We start from the raw sequence: 18,223 nt of genomic DNA, 5'->3' as shown, positions 1-18,223 counted from the left end.
AGAAATAAATATACTAAAAAGCAGAATAATGTTTGGAAAGGTCCTGTCTTTCACAACCTGAGGAGAAAATCAGCTGAATTCTAAACTAGAAAATCCATATTTTATTAGCTAAAGTAATGAGAGTGAAGAGAGATTTAGATATCATTGCCTAAATCCCAAGGTAATTTATCCATTCGTTAACAATGTTCAGTGGAAGATACCTCTATTAAGACTATAAATCAAAGGAGAGCCAAGAGAGAAAAGCTGCATATCTTATTATATAAGATTGCTGAATGGGAGTTACAAATCTTTTAGCATAAGTATGAAATTATTGGAATAAGTGAGACATGTCTGAATGAGAAAAGTGATTGGGGAATTAAAACATCAGGAGTTTACTGAAAGGATGTACAAAATTAAATAAGAGACACTGGGATGTTATTGATAAGGGGTTATGAAGGCTTGCAGAGAAATGATGTATGTGTTTAAATGATAAGCCAGAGACTGTTTGCATTGAGGTTAAGAGCAGTAAAAGTAGAGAGATGACCTTGGAATTATGTCTCTATTCTCCAGTGAATAGAAGTCAGGAAATGTTTTTATAAATACAATAAAAAAAAGGGTGGTGCATTAGCTACTGACTGAGATTGATCATGTTCATACTTATCAAGGAGTGAGATCTAATATAGATTGGCACCTAGACTAGTGTGTTCAGTGGGAAGAGCTGTGGAGTCAAACACTGCATAACAAGTGAAATGGAGAAAACATGCTCCCATTTTTCAAATGCAAATTGAATATTATTCTTATCTGCTTGCTTTTGAAAATGTCCATACATGGAATTAAAATACATAGCTGCAAACCTGTAGCAAGCCATTGCCTCAATTGATAAGCTTGGACTAGGGAAGATGGCAGACAGATGATGAAAATTGAGTTACATGGCATTTCTGCTAATACCCAGAAGCACATTTCTCCTGAGAAGTAGGTAGCCAAGAGCCCTTGTAACACCCCTTTGTTTTCAAGTTTGTCAGATTCTTGAGTCAACATTAATGACAGTAACCTGCCTTCATTTTAGTTAATTGCTTGCTAGAGAAATGCCTGTCTTTAAGTCATCTCAATTAGAAATTTAGCTGGCTTCTTTCTTGTAAGCTAAGAATTTGCTTGTTTTGTTTTTTCTTTTATTTTGTTTTTTCTTTTTACTGAGTTCAAAACCCAGTTGTTTAGAAGCAGAATATACATATGTGTGTTTGTGTGTATGCATGTATATAAAAAATAAATCTGAAGTCTTGGAAATGGTAATTTAAGCTCATGAGAAGGTGTGGTCCATTTGTAGCGATTATAAAGAATCCACAGTCTCGGGCAACTTTCCAACATAAAGTAAATCTAAAGGTCCCCAGTCCCCAGTAGTGTGGGTGACAGTAGTGTGGTGTTCAAATCCTAGTCAGTTGTCGTGGTTTAAACCCGGTCAGGTAACTCGTTCACTCACTCCCCCCCTTCTTTCCCTCCCCCTACTCCCAGAGGGACAGAGAAGAGAATCGAAAAGAATGCAACTCCCACGGGTTGAGATAAGAACAGTTTAGTAACTAAGGTATAACACAAATCACTACTGCTACCACCAATGATAATAATGATAAAGGAAATAACAAGGGAAGAGAATACAACACCTCAGCACCAGCTGACCGATAACTCGCCCCCCAAGCCCGACCAAGCTCTGACCGATACCTCCTCCAACCCTGCAGTCTCCCAGCCCTTCCAGTTAACTCCCAGTTCCATCCTGGGCATGATGTGCTGTGGTATGGAATACCTCTTTGGTCAGTTTGGGTCAGGTCTCCTGTCTCTGCTTCCTCCTGGCTTCCCCTCCTCCCTGACAGAGCATGAAGCTCACAAAGTCCTTGGCCAAACCAAAACATTGCTGTTACCAGCTCTGTTCCCGAGCCGAAAGTCAAAACACTGCACTGCACCAGCTACCAAGAAGGAGAAACATGACTGCTACTGCTCAACCCACGACATCAGTGAAGTCCTAAACAAGTTGTAGTCTTTCCAGATGACCTTTGTAATAACAAAAGGAATGTGGCAGGGGAAAACCTGCCATCCTAGTTTCCTGTGACAGATCAACTGTTTAATCATAGAATCAAATAATGGTTTGTGTTGGAAAGAACCTTAAAGATCATCTAGTTCCAGCCCACCTGCCACAGGCAGGGACCTTCCACTAGACCAGGTTGCTCAAAGCCCCATCCAACCTGGCCTTAAACACTTCCAGGGATGGGGCAGCCACAGCTTCTCTCAGCAATCTGTTTCAGTGTCTCACCACCCTCATAGTTGAGAATTTTTTCCTAATATCTGGTCTAAATCTATCGTCTTTTAGTTTGAAGCCATTACCCCTTGGCCTGTCCCTAGATGCCCTTGTAAGAAGTCCCTCTTCAGCTTTCTTGTCATCCACTTAGGCTGAAAGTCTGCTCTAACGTCTCCCCAAAGCCACCTCTTCTCCAGGCTGAACAAGCCCAACTCTCTCAATCTGTCTCCATAGGAGAACTACTCCAGTCCTCTGATCATCTTCGTGGCCTCCTCTGGACATGCTTCCACAGGCCCATGACCTTTATGCGTTGGGGCTGAACGCAGTACTGCGGGTGGGGTCTCATAAGAGCAGAGTAGATGGGGAGAATCGCCTCACTTGATCTACTGACCACGCTGCTTGTGATGCAGCCCAGCATAGAGCTGGCTTTCTGGGCTGCAGGCACACACTGCTGGGTCATGTTGACCTTATCAACCAACATCCCCAGGTCCTCCTCTTCAGGCCTGTTTTCAATCCATTCTTTTCCCAGCCTGTAGCTGTGCCTGGGATTGCCCTGACCCAAGGACCTTGCACTTGGCCTTGTTGAACTTCATGAGTTTTGCATGGGCTCACCTCTTGAGACTGTCAGGGTCCCTCTGGATGGCATCCCTTCCCCCCAGCTTTGATCATACCACACAGATTGATGTCACTGGCAAACTTGCTGAGAGTGCACTCAATCCCATTGTCCATGTGGCCAACAAAGATATTGAACAGCACCAGTTGCAACGCCAACCCCTGAGAGACACCACTCATCACTGTTCTCCACTTGGACACTGGGCTGTTCCCAAGGTATATTCTTCCCAGGCTACCTGTCCTTGCTTCCACCTTCTGTAGGCCTCATTTTTATGCTGGAGTTTATTCAGGAGCTACTTGTTCATCCACACAGTCCTTCTGGCATTCCATTCATTCCAGACCTGTCTTCCTTTTTGTCGGGATGCATTGCTGCTGAGCTAGAAGGAGGTGATCCTTGAATATTAACCAGTTTTCTTGGTCCCATGTTCCTTAAAGGGCTTTATCCCATGGAAGTTACCAAGCATATCCCTCAAGATCTTTGTTTAATACAAACATATCCCCCCTGGAGAAGAAGTCAGTGGATGGAAATAAATTACTGGAAATGAGTTACTGGGAGTTACTAAGTTACAGGGAGATTTTGATAAAAAAACTTTATTACTGTCTCAGCTTTATATCTGTTTCAGCAACACTAATGGTCCATTTGTATCACAGTTTCATAAGCAATAACATGCTTCCTAACAATTAAATACTGCAGTCTTGAAGACAGAAGTTACAGCCCATGTGCTTTCAGGTTGGATTCTCCCACACACCCCCCCCATCTTTTTTTTTTTTTAATTATTATTATAAGGTTGTTCATATATAGAGAAATAAATATAGGTAGGTACGCATACAGGACTACCAGTTAACTGCTAGCAAAATCCCTTTTTGCATATGTGTACAATATGAGAGCCTATTGTCATGCATTCTATAGAGTTGAGGAGAAACATTTTAAAATTGACAGATCATCTTCTTGGAATTTGTGTAGGAATTCCTGTGCAACTGTTGGATAACAATTATGATGATAAAGGTGATGGCAGTACTGAAGGAAGCATTTCAACTGTTTGTGCTCAGAACACACAAGTAAGAAAACAATTTGGTGCAGAATATAAATTATTTTGCTTAATAGGACTTACTGGGCTTAGAGGCAGTTCTGTACATCCAGACATCTCAGTGGCACAGAAAGGATGTTATAAATAACTTGTCCCCACACTCTGCTTAGGTCTTCTTGATTTGGGTCATGTTCACTTTGCTCATGAAGCAAATGTTGTCAGTTGGTGTGATAGCACTAAAATTCCTCAAGTGCTTGAAGTGTCAGTTGCCCAATATGAATGCGTTTTCCTGTGCCTAAAATCCTTGTTTTCATTTCCAAATGTTGTTTGATAAGGGGCCATGAGAACTGCAGCAGGTTTGTGGGATTGGTTTGGCTCCTGTATGTGAGGAAAAGCTATTCACATGCAGCCATTGCTGCCAGGCATAGAACTACAATGTTTGGTTACTTCCAGCAAGGAAATTACAAAAACTTGGACTTATTTGGTGGATATTACAAAGGTAAAATCAAAGCAAATTTGTAGATCAGGTTGTCAAATGTTCCAAAGGATATAGGGGTTTGTTTCTTTTTTTGTTTTAAAACGTAGCATGGTTTAAGCACATTTTAGAATCCCAGTACCATATTCTCAGCAGATACTCAAAGAGTAAGGTGATGGTGATTTGTATGAATTGTAGCTGCATGCCTAGATATTTTACGCAGAACGTGGCAAAGCTGTACAGCATACAGGCTGCTGGGTGCAGGTGGGTTGTATTGGTTTTGTTTGCCTAGGAATAAAGTCTCTCCCTTCTTTTATTTCCCATTTTTCTGTTTGTTCCCCTATCTGTGCATCAGCTCTTCCACTACAAGCTCTTCCTTGCATCTTGTTTTTCTTTTAAATAGCTTGCCACTGAGCAGGCTTGCTCTGACCTCTGTTACATCTTCTGAATTCTGTTTCAGGCTCATCCTGCCTTTTCAAGCATGTCACTCTTGCATTAATTTGATAACAGTTGTTTTAGCAACCTCAGTTGGTAACTCCCTGTTCTTAAACCTGGTGTTTTCAGACATGAAACATTTCTTTCTCATTCTCCTTTTCTACGTTATCTTTGTTATAAACTGATTCATATCAAATGATTGTCCAATCCATCTGTCCACTGGGATCTTTTATAACCTCAGATAGATTTGCCACCAGTTTAACTATGTGTTGCAGCCACTTCATTGTCTTGCTTTGAGAATTAATCTCTGTAAGCACTGCAACTTATCCTGTTATTTACTGCTTTTCTCTCTTGCTTATTAATTTTTTTCTAACATGTATCAAATTAAGAAATAAAAACCTAACAGTAGCCTTTCAGGAATTATAAATCCATACATATGTATGAAAATATATAATTTTAAGAATTATAAATATTTTCTTGGATGGTGATATATGTGATGGTTTATGCCAGAAACCTATATGAAAATACCTGTTCTGCCACCTAAACTATTTCTATAGATGGTGACAGAGGAACCACTTTAAAAATGGAGATGGAACCTTTGGAAAAAGTTGAAGTGATAGATACCAGGGGCTTATTGATATTAGGAAATATTTCTTCACCAAAAGGTTGTCAAGCACTGGAACAGGCTGCCCAGGGAAACAGTGGTGTCACTGTCCTTGGAGGCATTTAAAAGACATGTTGATGTGGTGCTTAGGTACATGGTTTAGTGGTGGACTTGGCAGTGCTGGGTTAACAGTTGGACTCTACGATCTTAAAGGTTTTTTCCAACATAAACAATTTTATTATTTTATTTGATATGATTGATTTTATATATATCTATGCAGTTTTTATTTGATTTTCTTTCAGAGTTCCTGCGTCATCTCTTTATTCTGGGTGGGATAATTTGAAAAATAAATATGAGAAGTCTGAAACTACGTCCTGGAAGAACAGAAAAGATTTGGGTCTGGCAGGGTACAGGGAGATTCAGACCATGATGGCACAGAAAGGGATCAATTAAAAGCTTTCAGGAATTCTTAGCCTTCTTTCTCTGCTTTGGCTCTATCAGTATTGTGGATGAAAATTGGCCAACACAGAGGTATTACTTAAAAGAAATGATACATGTTTTTCAGCTTGAAAAGCTATTCAATCAAAAAGAAACCATATTTTAAGGCTATTTTTTTGGCTAACTAGTTTATGTTTCTTGTGTTCAGGAACTTTCTTTTGACACGTTTATTCTTTCAAAAGGTGTTTAAGGAAAAGGTGAATTGTTAATGTGGTATATAGATAGGGAGGTATTCCCTGGATATAACAAGAATCCCACAGCCAGTGAGTGGGGAAAAATGCTGAGCTTGATACCTTGCTAGTGTGGGATGTGGGGAGCTGCAGTCCAGATAGAGTGGGTGCATGTCTATAGCCTGTATTTGACAACATTAGATGTAATCCTGAAAATCCATTTTTAGTTTTCTAGTAGGCATGTGGTTTCTGTCTCACTAAGTAAACCTTGTAATGTTCTTACAGGATCCTGTAATCTAAACAAAACCTCCAAAATATGTTTTATGACAACTGCGTTGTGATTTTTTGTCTTTTTTTTAGACCTGAATGTTCAATTTCTGTAATATGAAATAGGTAGTTAACTCTTTCGAGTTTGATCAGCATGCATGGTTGAATGTTAGTGATGAGACATCATTTATCAGATGTTGCCATGTTGCTTCAGTTTATCTGGCCACAGATTTTATTATAAAAACAGGTTAGAAAATGTTTTACAGATTTCCAATTCTAATGTAATGGAAAAACTGCTGTTTCTAAGATCAGAAAACTGATATAATTGTTTAGAACTTTATGCAGCTTTCCAGTGCCTTAGAAAAAAAGGAGCACATAAATCGTCTTTACAACATATACCTGTATTCTGTGTAAGTTCTACAACCAGTAGATCAGATTTATGCCTCTGTATGAATTATTTGATGTGTTTATTTGCATTCCTAAAAATTGTCAATTGACTGAAGTGTTACCATGGTGAAACAGAATGAAACAAAGCAGATTAACATGGCAAAATAACAAGTCTTTGTGATTTTTATTTCATTTGACCAAAAATTACTATATTACCTGAAAGCTGCTTATGTGCTCTAAAGATATGAATGTGAGATTTGAAAATCAGTGATTAGAAACAGTTGGGAGTGGGATTAATATTCTAGTACTATCTTTTTCTTTAGTTTAAGTCTAATGCCATTAGATTGGCACTGTCCAGTTTAATCACTGCTAAAATGGAGTTTTCCCATTCTGTAAGACTTTTTTTTTTTTTTTCTGTTCATAAATGGCAGAAAATCTGACACAGCACCTTTTGGAATTGCTTAAAGGAGAATAGTTGTCTTGTAGGTTTGATGTGCAGCTGGCGGAAGCTCCTGGCACATGGCTCAAATGGATCCATCCTCAATGGGGAAACCCAGAGCTGGGCAGCCCTGCTGTGCTCTATGATTGGCATAGGATGGCAGGCTTTGCTTCGTGATGAGCTATTTCCAGTTCCAAAACCTCCATGAGACCTTCTTAGGGAACATGAATATCAGAAATTTATTATTTTTTTCCATGTCTGGTCAATATGCCCCTTGGACGTACTCTGATCATCATCTTGGCAAGATCAGGTTCCAGTGCTCTCCAAGGGGGGAAACAACAAAGCATGTGATCCATTTAAATTCCATTATGCCAGCAAAGTGAGGTTTAAGCATGTTTTAAGTGGTAAGTTGGCCTTCCTCATGCAAGTGAATTACACCTGAAGGGCTGAGTCAGTGATGTTTCTGAGGGATCAGATCCATCTTGAAAGCCCCTGTGCTGTTTCTTGTGCTCCTTTTCAGTCAAAGCTCCTAATGCCCAGAGTGTACAGCAAAAAGAGAAGGTAGAATACACACCTGGAATTAAGTATACTTTGAGGTTAACTGTACATTTCTGATTAAGTTTTTATAGGAATTTTAGAAGTTCAGAATAATGTAAGGATAAGGAGCTCTTTCTATTGCAAGATTCTATGTGAAATGATTTAGAGGATAGCATCAGTATAGCAATTTTTGTTTATTGACAAATTAAAAGGATATAATGAAAAGTTGTATTTTTGCTGTAGTTATAAAATGTGAAAACTGTGTATCTCTTCTTCGTGGAATTCAGTTCTCTGTTCCCAGCCACAGCTATCTATCTGCTATGGTCTTCTGCAAGCAGGATGACATTGTTATTGCTTCCTTTGCTGTGTGTGTATGAGTAGGGTCGTGAAAATCCCACCTGTAACATTTAATAGCAGAACTTCAGACGGTGGCCCATGAAAATTCTGCAAAATCTGAGGTGGACCTTGGAGAATTTCTTCCATGGTGCTGGCATGTCAGTTAAATTTTTTACGTAGCACATTCTTCCAATGTCCTGCCTTCCTGTTATTTCTGAAGCATTTGGTACATTACTCCTAGTACAGAGTCTGCTTCTGTGCCCATAAGGAAACTTTTCAGTAATGTCTCTGCCAACCTAGGGTCAGTCTTAGTATTGAATAGTTTAAAATCAAAAGTAAAATGGACAAAATTCTGAGCATGTGGCCCAATACCTTTGTGCCAGGTTTGTTATTGCAAGATATTACCTCAAACTGATGAAAGGATATCATCATTAACCCTGATAATGGTTGTCACCAACTGCAAAGATGTTGGCATGCGGTAATAAACTATCGTTAGTTAATTATAGCCACAAGGCACGTGCACATAGTTATACTGATTATTTATCAGAAGAGGTTGATGGCTTTAATAGGCTAATAATCTCATATTGAATGCAGTTTAATTATATACACGGTGAGGCTGTGTAACTGTTATTTAAAATGCAGTCTAATTTTTGAATTTGGAAAGCCTCAGACAAAACAGGGTGAGCATACTTCAGCCACCTTCTGAAATTGCGCTTCTCAACACAGTGCCTTTATGTAGTGTATTAAACTTCAGTTCAGTGAACCATGGGTCAAATACATGCAGTAAAGAGTAGGTTTATGGCCTCTTTGGCTTTTGAAACACTTTTTTTGTACTGCGTATATGAATATTGCTTGATTTACAATATAATGTTTTATTATAAACAATACTCTTGGTAACGCTTGTGGAGTATTGCAGCTGGAGGCAGTATTCATAGACACACATTTAAAAGCCCAAAAGTAAACCCAGTCTCACCTCTTGCCCTCCTTGGGAACTATAATTGTCTATATGTTTCAGGTAGATCATAGTAGAATGTCATGGGTTTATTATTATAAATTTATTTATACTATTAAATATTTTTATGAGGTTGAACTGATATGTTTCAATTGTCATACCGAGTGCTAAAACTTTTGAATGTAGGTATTCTTCATGTTTACTAAGTTAAATTCGTTGCTTAAAAATATTTCAGAATGGCTTCTTTTTCGAATTGTTCTACACTACTTGGAGGTCAGTCAGCATCCAGAGTATCATATAAAAATCAAAAATTACCAATTCAGGACTTTTCTGTAAAGGTATTTAGGCTGCATAATTTCTGTATTGATGTTGTGATACATGAGCATGATATTCCCATGATGTATGCAAAGAACTTCAGAAATCATTCCTGACACCTGCTTTTCTTTTTCATTGCTTCAGTATCTTTAAAGCTTGGTCCCTTTACATGTTTTCATTGGCCCATTCAAAAGAAAGATTTGAAGTTAAAATTGAGCATGGATCTTTAAATGGAAAGTAATCATTATATGGAAAGCAGTCAACACCCAAATCAGTTGTTAAAATGAACATAACAAATATAACATCCTAGCTAATTAGAGAATCATAATACTCAAAAGAAAAAAAAAAAATGTTGGAGTACACAAGTGCTTCAGCACTTGAACCAGGGAAATGGCCCTGTATGGTTGCTTAGTTTCCTTGTACTCCAAAATTTCCTCCAATTCGCTGTTCCTATTTAATACTACCACATACTCATAGCATTAAAGAACACAGACTTAAAAAAATGAAAAGCATGGAGTGAGTAGGTGGAAATCCTTTGTTGTTGAGCCAAATTGAAAGATGGACGTTCTGTAATTTTCTGACACAGTGGGAGATCTGCATAGGGGAGGAAAAAAAGCTGTGTTTCCCTTTATCAGTTTATGTGCCTTGAGTGTATTTTCTAGTTCAAACTTTTAAAGTACCTTAATTACAGAAACTAAAAAGGGTTGCCAAAGAAATTATTCCCACACAAGTTAAAAGGTTATTAAAAGTTTGGGCTATCAAGCTAATTTGTGGACAATACTTTGTGTGAGGTGTTCTAACAGCTGTAATTATATTTCTAGATCTCCTTGCTGCCGTGGCATTTTCCTACTCCTTCACACAGCCCCTGGCAGAGCACACTCTTCAAACTCTTTTGCAATATAAATAACAAGAGGTCATTATCACAGCTTAATAATTGTGAGGATGACATAAAACCACAGTTGTGTGGTTCTGTAATAAAACTATAACAGGTCAGGCTCTGGTTAGATTCACCTGAGGGAAATCATTAGGGAAATTTCATGGGAAGGGGTTTGCCATCTGTTTTGTTACATTACATTACATTAGAAAATGCTAAGTGTGAGCTCTGGCGAAGCTTTGACTTTTTTCGCTTTTAGTTCAGATTTATTAAATAATAAATATCTTGCTAAATCTCTATCACCACATATTTTTCAGAGAAAATGACAGAAAATTTTAAATAGAAAATCCTGACCCATAGTAGAATTGGTAGTTTATAAACACCACAGAAGCCTTACATTACCTCCACCTTCAGAAGGTCAGGCAGTTCCATTGAGTGTAATTTCAAACATCTGATGGTGACTCTTACCTGTTTGTGGGTTTTGTGATGTCACACAGTACACAGTACGTTCAAGCAAAATACTTTCATGTACCTGAAGTTTGCTTGTACTAACTTTGGATGACTGTTATTCAAACAGCTGGCAATGCTGTTGAAATGTATTTAATTGGAAGATTTCATTCAAAACTGCTGCTATGCATATGGGTGTTTTTGTGCATTGCCTGTAGCCTGTGTTTTCCCTGAGACAAATCTCACTCTTTCCCCTAGTTGCAGCACTAAGAACAGCTGTACAGCTGCAAGAATGATAGCAGTAATTAGTCATTTACTAAAAATTTATTCAGCATGGGGTTATTAAGCTCAGCTTGGTCATCTGAATATACTGCATCTTGCGGGCAGACGAAGCAAATCTGCAGATTAATGTTATTTAATTCCACATGGTGCTTGGGCTACAGTTGAAGATCTGTAATGTATGTTAACATCAAAACCCTGTGTTAATGGTGTTCACTAATGTTCCTAATAAGCTTCTGCTTTTTTCACCACCTTTAAATGCAGCCTACTCTAGGTCTGGTCTCTGACGTGTTCAGAAGTTAAGCAGACCAGATGATGACATAAGACTTGAATGAGGATGACGGGGATTTATTTCTCAATTCTGGTATAAAGAGATTAAGTTTCTTTTCAATGTGCTCTATATGTCCAAACCATCAAGATGAAACAAAAATACTGCTATGCACTTGTTTGATGCCTTCAGCTAGCTGGAAGACTATGTATTGTCTAACAGCTGACCAAAATTTCTTTCTTAAACTCAGTATGATACCTTTGAGATTTTGTTGTTTTTTTTTTGGGGGGGGGGGGGGTATAAATGGAGCATCAAGCATGCTCAGCCAAAAAGAACAGTTTTAGGGTGGGGGTTTTACAGGCATTAATTAAGATATCATTGACAGGAGAACACGAAATATCCCAATCTATACATTTCTGCAGTATTGTTGCAAAACAACCTGATTAAATATGAATACAGAAAATACCACATTTTAGATTCAATCTCTGACTCTGTTGACATGCTTCTATTACAAATGTTGGGTTTTTTTTTGCCTAAAATTAGGCAGATTTGTCATCTTTGTCACCAAAATTCTTTCCTTTTCTTTCAGGAAAGAATTTAATGCTCTGACCACACCACCCAAGTCTTGGAAGGCAGACACAGGGACTGTGAGAATGAAGACCTTGGGCCCACTGTAGGAGAGGATCTGGTTCGAGACCATCTTAAGAACCTGAACGTGCACAAGTTCATGGGACCTGATGAAATCCATTTGCGGGTCCTGAAGGAGCTGGAAAATGAAGTTGCTAAGCCACTGGCCATCATATTTGAAAAATCATGGCAGTCAGGTGACCCATCACCCTTTTCACTACAGTTCCTAATGAAGAGTCAGTTGCCCTGAATCTCTTTTCTGCCCAACCTGTAGCTGTGCCTGGGATTGCTTTGACCCAGGTGTAGGACCTTGCACTTGGCATGGTTAAAATTCATGAGGCTGGCATTGGTCCACCTCACAAGCATGTCAAGGTCCCTCTGGATGGCATCCATTCCCTCCAGTGTATCAACCGAACCACGTAACTTAATCTCATCGGCAAAATCCAGGGTAGCCAGTTCTCCCATTAGCTTCTGGAGAGGGCCCAGACATTATTCCTAGTCTGTCTTTTGTATGCTACAAACCTCTAGAAGCCCTTCCTGTTATCTTTCACATCCCTTGCCAAATTTAATTCTAATTTGGCCTTAGCTTTCCTGACCTGGTCCTTAGCTACCTGAACAACGGCCGTGTATTCTTCCCAGGCCGCAGTCATTGCTTCCACCTTTTATAAGCTTTTTTTTCCCCTCTAAGTAAGTTTCCTTGTATTAAAAAACAGATCTGCTATAAGCCCCAGTGAATGAGAATCAAACCAGGTTTTCCTGGTACAGGAAATCATTCATTGTGTTTCAGCTCTGTCAAACAGCATCCCCCAGTTCGGAACAAGGAAGCGAATGGGAGTGGTTTTCCTGCTGCTTGAAATTCATTTTGGTTTGTGGGCAGGTTATTTAATCTTTCACTCAACCTGTACAGGTTTGTAACTTTATCTCATTTCATGTAGAGTTAAATGTTATCATTTGTACAGCAGCTTGTAAACTAAATGTGTGAACTGGTAACACATTGTACATCACTGCAGTTTCTGCTCATTTGCAAGAGAGAGTAGCATCTCCGTGTAAGTGGCATCCTTTTAAAACAGGGATGGATGTTGAAGAGGTGACATATTTTGGCATGAAAGAAAAAAAAATGCAGCAAAAGACTTGCTAGTGTAAAATAGTAAAATAAACTGAAGTACAAAACCACACTGGAGTGTATAATTTTATTCCACAAAAGGATGTGGCTAAGCCGTGGGACTATTTAACTTAGCTAAAATGTCCAATTTTTTCTTTCATATATTTATAAATGTGTGTGTATACATCAGAAATTATGATGGGCTACTTGTCTTTGACACCCAAGTCCTTGTATGTACAATTTTGAGTCTTTTTTAGTGACAAAATAGCAAAATTCAATCTTTAGCATGTAATGTTGCTTGGCTTTGACGGAGTTACAGATTTTTCCCCAATTTAAAAACTAAAAGTTATTATGTAGGTAACTGCCCGGGTCACAGAGCCCTTGTGCTTTTTTTTTTTTTACCTCAGATGATTTCAGCCTATATATATATACATATATATTACAGTGTTATGACATAAGCTGCTTTTTAAACATTGAAAGCCCTTTTAAGCATCCTATTTTTTCTCTACATACACACCAAAGTAGCACAGTAAATTCCACTTGTTTTGAATGGTTAATGTGTTGTTGGCAGCGGGAGCCTTTTTTTTTTTTTTAAAGCATTTATGCTAGTTAATACCAACAAAGTCCTTAAGTGTGACAGAACAAAGCAAGACTCAAAAGCTTATTTTTTCCATCTTCTAGGTACTTTCTACCTTGAACACAAGCCATGAAATATTAAATGCAAAGCAGAAAAGTTTAAGGTTTATTTCAAGTCATATTTTACTTAGTAATACCTTTGCTATTAAAACAGAAGTTACCATGAGGCTGCATGAGCTGTTTGATAGCAGAGCTCACTTGAATGCAATATAGATACCAAACTGCATCTGGGCCATAAAGATGGATCTGTTTTTCCATTTTACGGGAAATCTTATTTGACTTATAGGACCCTGAAAAAGAAACAAACAAAAAATCAAGGTATACAAATTAAGGTTTAAATTAATATTTCTTTCTAGAGAAGATAAAGAATTTTTTCTCTTCTCCCCCCAAATAATTTTATTAAGATATTCTCAGAAAAAAGACAGGGGAAAAGTAATTTGCATTTATATTGAGATATGCTGAGGAGGAAAGAGCAAACCTACAAGCCCTCCTCTTTATTCAGTGAGAAGACTGATAAAAACACAGCAGCTGCTTTTGGAATACTTTAGGGCTCAGGTCTTCATCTCAATTGCGCTGTAGCAGGGGCTGAGGTGGCTGATTGTGGTAAGGTTTTTAAATGACCCAGTAGTTGGGTACACATGAGTTGGTATCCTGTAAGACAGCTGATATTACTTCTTTTGAGACAGACTTATTTTCCCTCATGTTTCATTCCAGCAGAAACTGTCCCATTGAAAGCATCTGTACAGCTGCCTGCACATCCAGTGTGTCCCAAAGCAGGGCAGAAGCTGCCTGGTAGTAAGAGGGTAATAAGAAAGAGGAATATTGTTAGGAATATTTCATGGTTACACACTTAAGAAATGTCTCTTGTATGGACTGCTTATGCAATGCCAGCAGCACAGCCCTTGGTGCAGCAGGGTCTGGTAGCTGTTTGGCAGGCAGGGGTGACAGCGATGCTCCAGAAAGTCTCCATCAGCAAAGATGTAGCATCCCCCGAGGGACCAGGAGTACTGTTTTTCAGAATACAGTTCTGACCTGTTGGAATTTAGTTTGTTTTCCAACAATCCCGATCTGTGCAAGTACTTGGAGATGCTGTGAAGCTAGCAGAGACTGTTTTCAGTTTTACAAATTTACTTGGTTCCTCAGATCTTTAAGCAGACAGACTTTGCTGTCAGACCCTGCATTTTTCTCTTTATTTTTTTTTAAAGATAGAGTAGCTGCCATATTTTATAATTTCTTTATTTAGAGTAATGAAACACAGCCTTAGAATAATTGAGGAGGAATGCAAAAGCAATTGCAAAAAGGCACAGCAATATAAATGTAAATCAGGCACATTTTTACTTTTCAGAGCTGTGTTAGGCCTTCATTAGCTTGTCCATTGCATTAGTCCTTTTCAACTTGTTTAATTTTCTTTTCTGACTCCATAGTTTCATTGCTCTGCATCTATATCCTCCATGAAGTTTCTTCAATGGTGATCCCACTAATGACAAATAATATCCTTGAGATTTTTATATGTCTTGGTGAAACAAACATTAAAGCAGGAATGGGGGAAGCTGGTTTTCAGGGAGCTGGCAGAGTGTTTGAACTTTGCATTTCATATATAGGTATCTACATTGTTTTTCTCTCTTTCTGGCACGTATTATTGAAGTGTATAATGGAAGGTTAAGTCTCAGCTTCTTTTTTACTAAATCAAACTGGTGGCATATAATTACTAAAAAATAAATTAACTTTGCAATCTAAACTCAGTGCTGATTGACTTCTTCCTGGATACTTCAAGCTGATATCAGGTAACAGTTCTTAAAAGTTCAGAAAAGAAAAACTGAATTTTACTTGGGCTCAAAAAGGTCTGTATATATGTGTATGCAAGTGCATACACTTCGGTGCCATTGTCCTGGGTTCAGCAGTAGCAGTCATTTTTTCTCCTTCTTAGTAGCTGGTGCAGTGCCGTGTTTTTGACTTTCGGCCTGGGAATGGTGCTGATAGCACCGATGTTTTTAGTTACTGCTCAAATGTTTGGTCTGGCCAAGGACTTTCTGAGCCTCATGCGCTGCCAGGGAGGAGGGGAAGCCAGGAGGAAGCAGAGACAGGACACCTGACCCAAACTGACCAAAGAGGTATTCCGTACCACAACACATAATGCCCAGGATGTAACTGAGAGTTACCCGGAAGATCTGGGACTGCGGGGTGGGGTAGGGTAGGTATCAGTCGGTGCTTGGACGGGCTGGGGCGGGGCATGGGAGTTGCATTATTTTCGATTCTCCTGTCCCTCCCTCCGGGAGTAGGGGGAGGGAAAGAAGGGGGGAGAGTGAGTGAATGAGCTGCCTGACTGGTTTTAAAACACGACAGCCATTTATTCATCATACTGTGTTGTGTTGCAGGGCACACTAGAGGGAGTGATTCGGGTGGTGTTGATCAGAAAGGAGTTGATAAAGCAAAGGGATGAAGGCTTGGCAGAAAGCCTTCACCATCAGTCAGGCACAAAACAACCACCAACCTTTTTATCCCACCCTCTGTAGTGAGCAAACAGTCCAAAGACCCCTAAATATGCGGTTGGACAGAAAAGACAAAGCTTTAAAAAAAAAAAAATTATCCAATTCTTTAGATTATTCATTGTTTGAACAAGGTCAGTAAGAAACAGTCCTGAAAACTCTTATTGATTTTAATGAGGTTTTTGATTCTTTCTCAAATATTTCTACTAATAAAATAAAGACCAGATTAAAAAGCAGTAAAAGTGAAAACAGTAACTGAAATAGCTGTAAGAAAAATCTGTACAAAACTTCTATAATCAATTCAAGAAGAATGAGTGAGCATGAAAGGAGCCAAGAAGTCTGTTTCATGCACAACTTTTCAATATATTTTTCATTCTGAAGTCCCTTTCAGGTGAATATTTCTGCTTTCTTAAGCAGATCCTTTTTTTGTGTCTGTAAAAATTTTTAATTAAAGCTGACCAGGGAAGGGACTGCTCAAGAGAGAAGCAGCTGGTGAGGGTTTCCTGGAAGTAAAACTTCTGTCTTTGTTCATCATGCCCTATTACATTGCTATTCTTCTGAACAAGACCAAAGAGAATATGAAGGGCAGTGTCCCCATCTCTATGGACTGCCCCATGAGTCATCTCGTAAAGAAATAGTATAGCTAAAGAAAGCAGTCTATATGTTAAAATGTGCCATGCAGTTGAAGAGATTTTTCTGTCCTGGTATATGTTCCAGCCACAGCAGTTTGTAAAATTCTACTGCTATAGCACTAAATGCATCATTAAGAGGTACATATATATGCATTTAAAGGTAGAATCATAGAGCAGTTAGGGTTGGAAGGAAACTTAAAGATCATCTAGTTCCACCCCCCCTACTACAGGGGGAAAATCTTCCACTAGACCAGGGACACCTGGTAGGGATACTTTCCAGTAGACCAGGTTGCCGCACCCAATCTGACACAGCTTCAGCTGTGGACATTGTTAATTTATGTTCTCTCAATTCTGTTTACTAACTGTATTTGAAATAAAGACCTGAAAATATAATAAAAAAAAAAAAAAGAAGGAGGTGTGGCAAAATAAAAGGTGATTGGTAGAAGTGACTGGAGTGGCAAGTAACACAAATTTTGGCTGAAGTTTGGCAGCATTTCAAAGGTAAAATTGTGAGCTTAAAATGAGCTGAAATTGAGCTGAAATCGAGCTGAAATTTCAAGCAGTGCAGAAATGCTGATGTGTAAGAAGAAATAAGCAAATTTTGAAGAGAAGAAAATTGAGTTACAGGTGGCATTCATTGAAATATGGTAAGCAAGGAGAGAGTGAGATTATTGAGGATTTATCCAAGAAAATTGAAAACTGTAAAATCTGTGAGAAGTCTAATGTTGCTTTCACTCTGGAGAGAATGATTCAGATTAGTGTGAATGTGTTGAAGTGTTGTACATGAGAGAATGTGTGTGTCTGTCAGCAGAGAAGGTTTTGTTGAGCACCTGTGGGAAGCATGAATTGCAGAGTTCCAGCTGTAAGAGGCTGAAATAATTCTTTGCAGTTATCTTAAAGATATTCTTGCTTTAATTTATAGATACTCTTCTTAAGTGTTCCTTTTACTTGCTGTGTGGAGAAATGTTTTCTTCCAATGGCAGAAGCCAGAGAGAGGAGTCAGCTTTTTTAAATTGGTGTTTTATATAATTTTGGGTGAACAAACTGTTAGGGGCTTGTGCTGCTGACTTCTCAATAAGAACAGCTGAAGCAGTGTTAGTGGCGCTCTGTAGGTCTGTGATTTTCTTCTCTGTTTCACAGTCTAAGAATGCAAGGAGTCCTACATAAGCAGTAAGAAGTGCTGAGCAAGAAGAAGGAAACCTGCAATAAATACTGGTTGTGACAGCTCAAAAGCAATTAGCAGCATTAGAACTGCAGACACTGATGTGACCATGCAAGTGGTAAAATTAATCAAGTCCTTTTGTGTGAGAGTCAATGGTTTTCCTGAGGGTTTTCTCCCCCAGACTCTGAAAGCCTCCCAAGACTTTGGGACTTCCAGGTATCCAGCTTCAGAACAATATGTCTGCAATTCTGGGTTTATTAAGTAGCAAATTTCTGATTGCTTGCTGAGAAATATATGTGCAATTGTAGGCTTGACAGTGCAGCTTTGTAATAAATTCTACCACTGTGACTTACAAAATAAGATGTGTAGCTTTTGCTACAGTAACATTAGAT

The sequence above is a fragment of the Pezoporus flaviventris genome, unplaced genomic scaffold (genome assembly GCF_033815535.1).
Source record: "Pezoporus flaviventris isolate CSIRO_AGI_PZ_B2104156 unplaced genomic scaffold, CSIRO_AGI_Pfla_v1 ptg000013l, whole genome shotgun sequence".
Taxonomy (NCBI): Eukaryota; Metazoa; Chordata; class Aves; order Psittaciformes; family Psittacidae; genus Pezoporus; species Pezoporus flaviventris.
Note: the sequence above shows the minus strand (reverse complement) of the source record.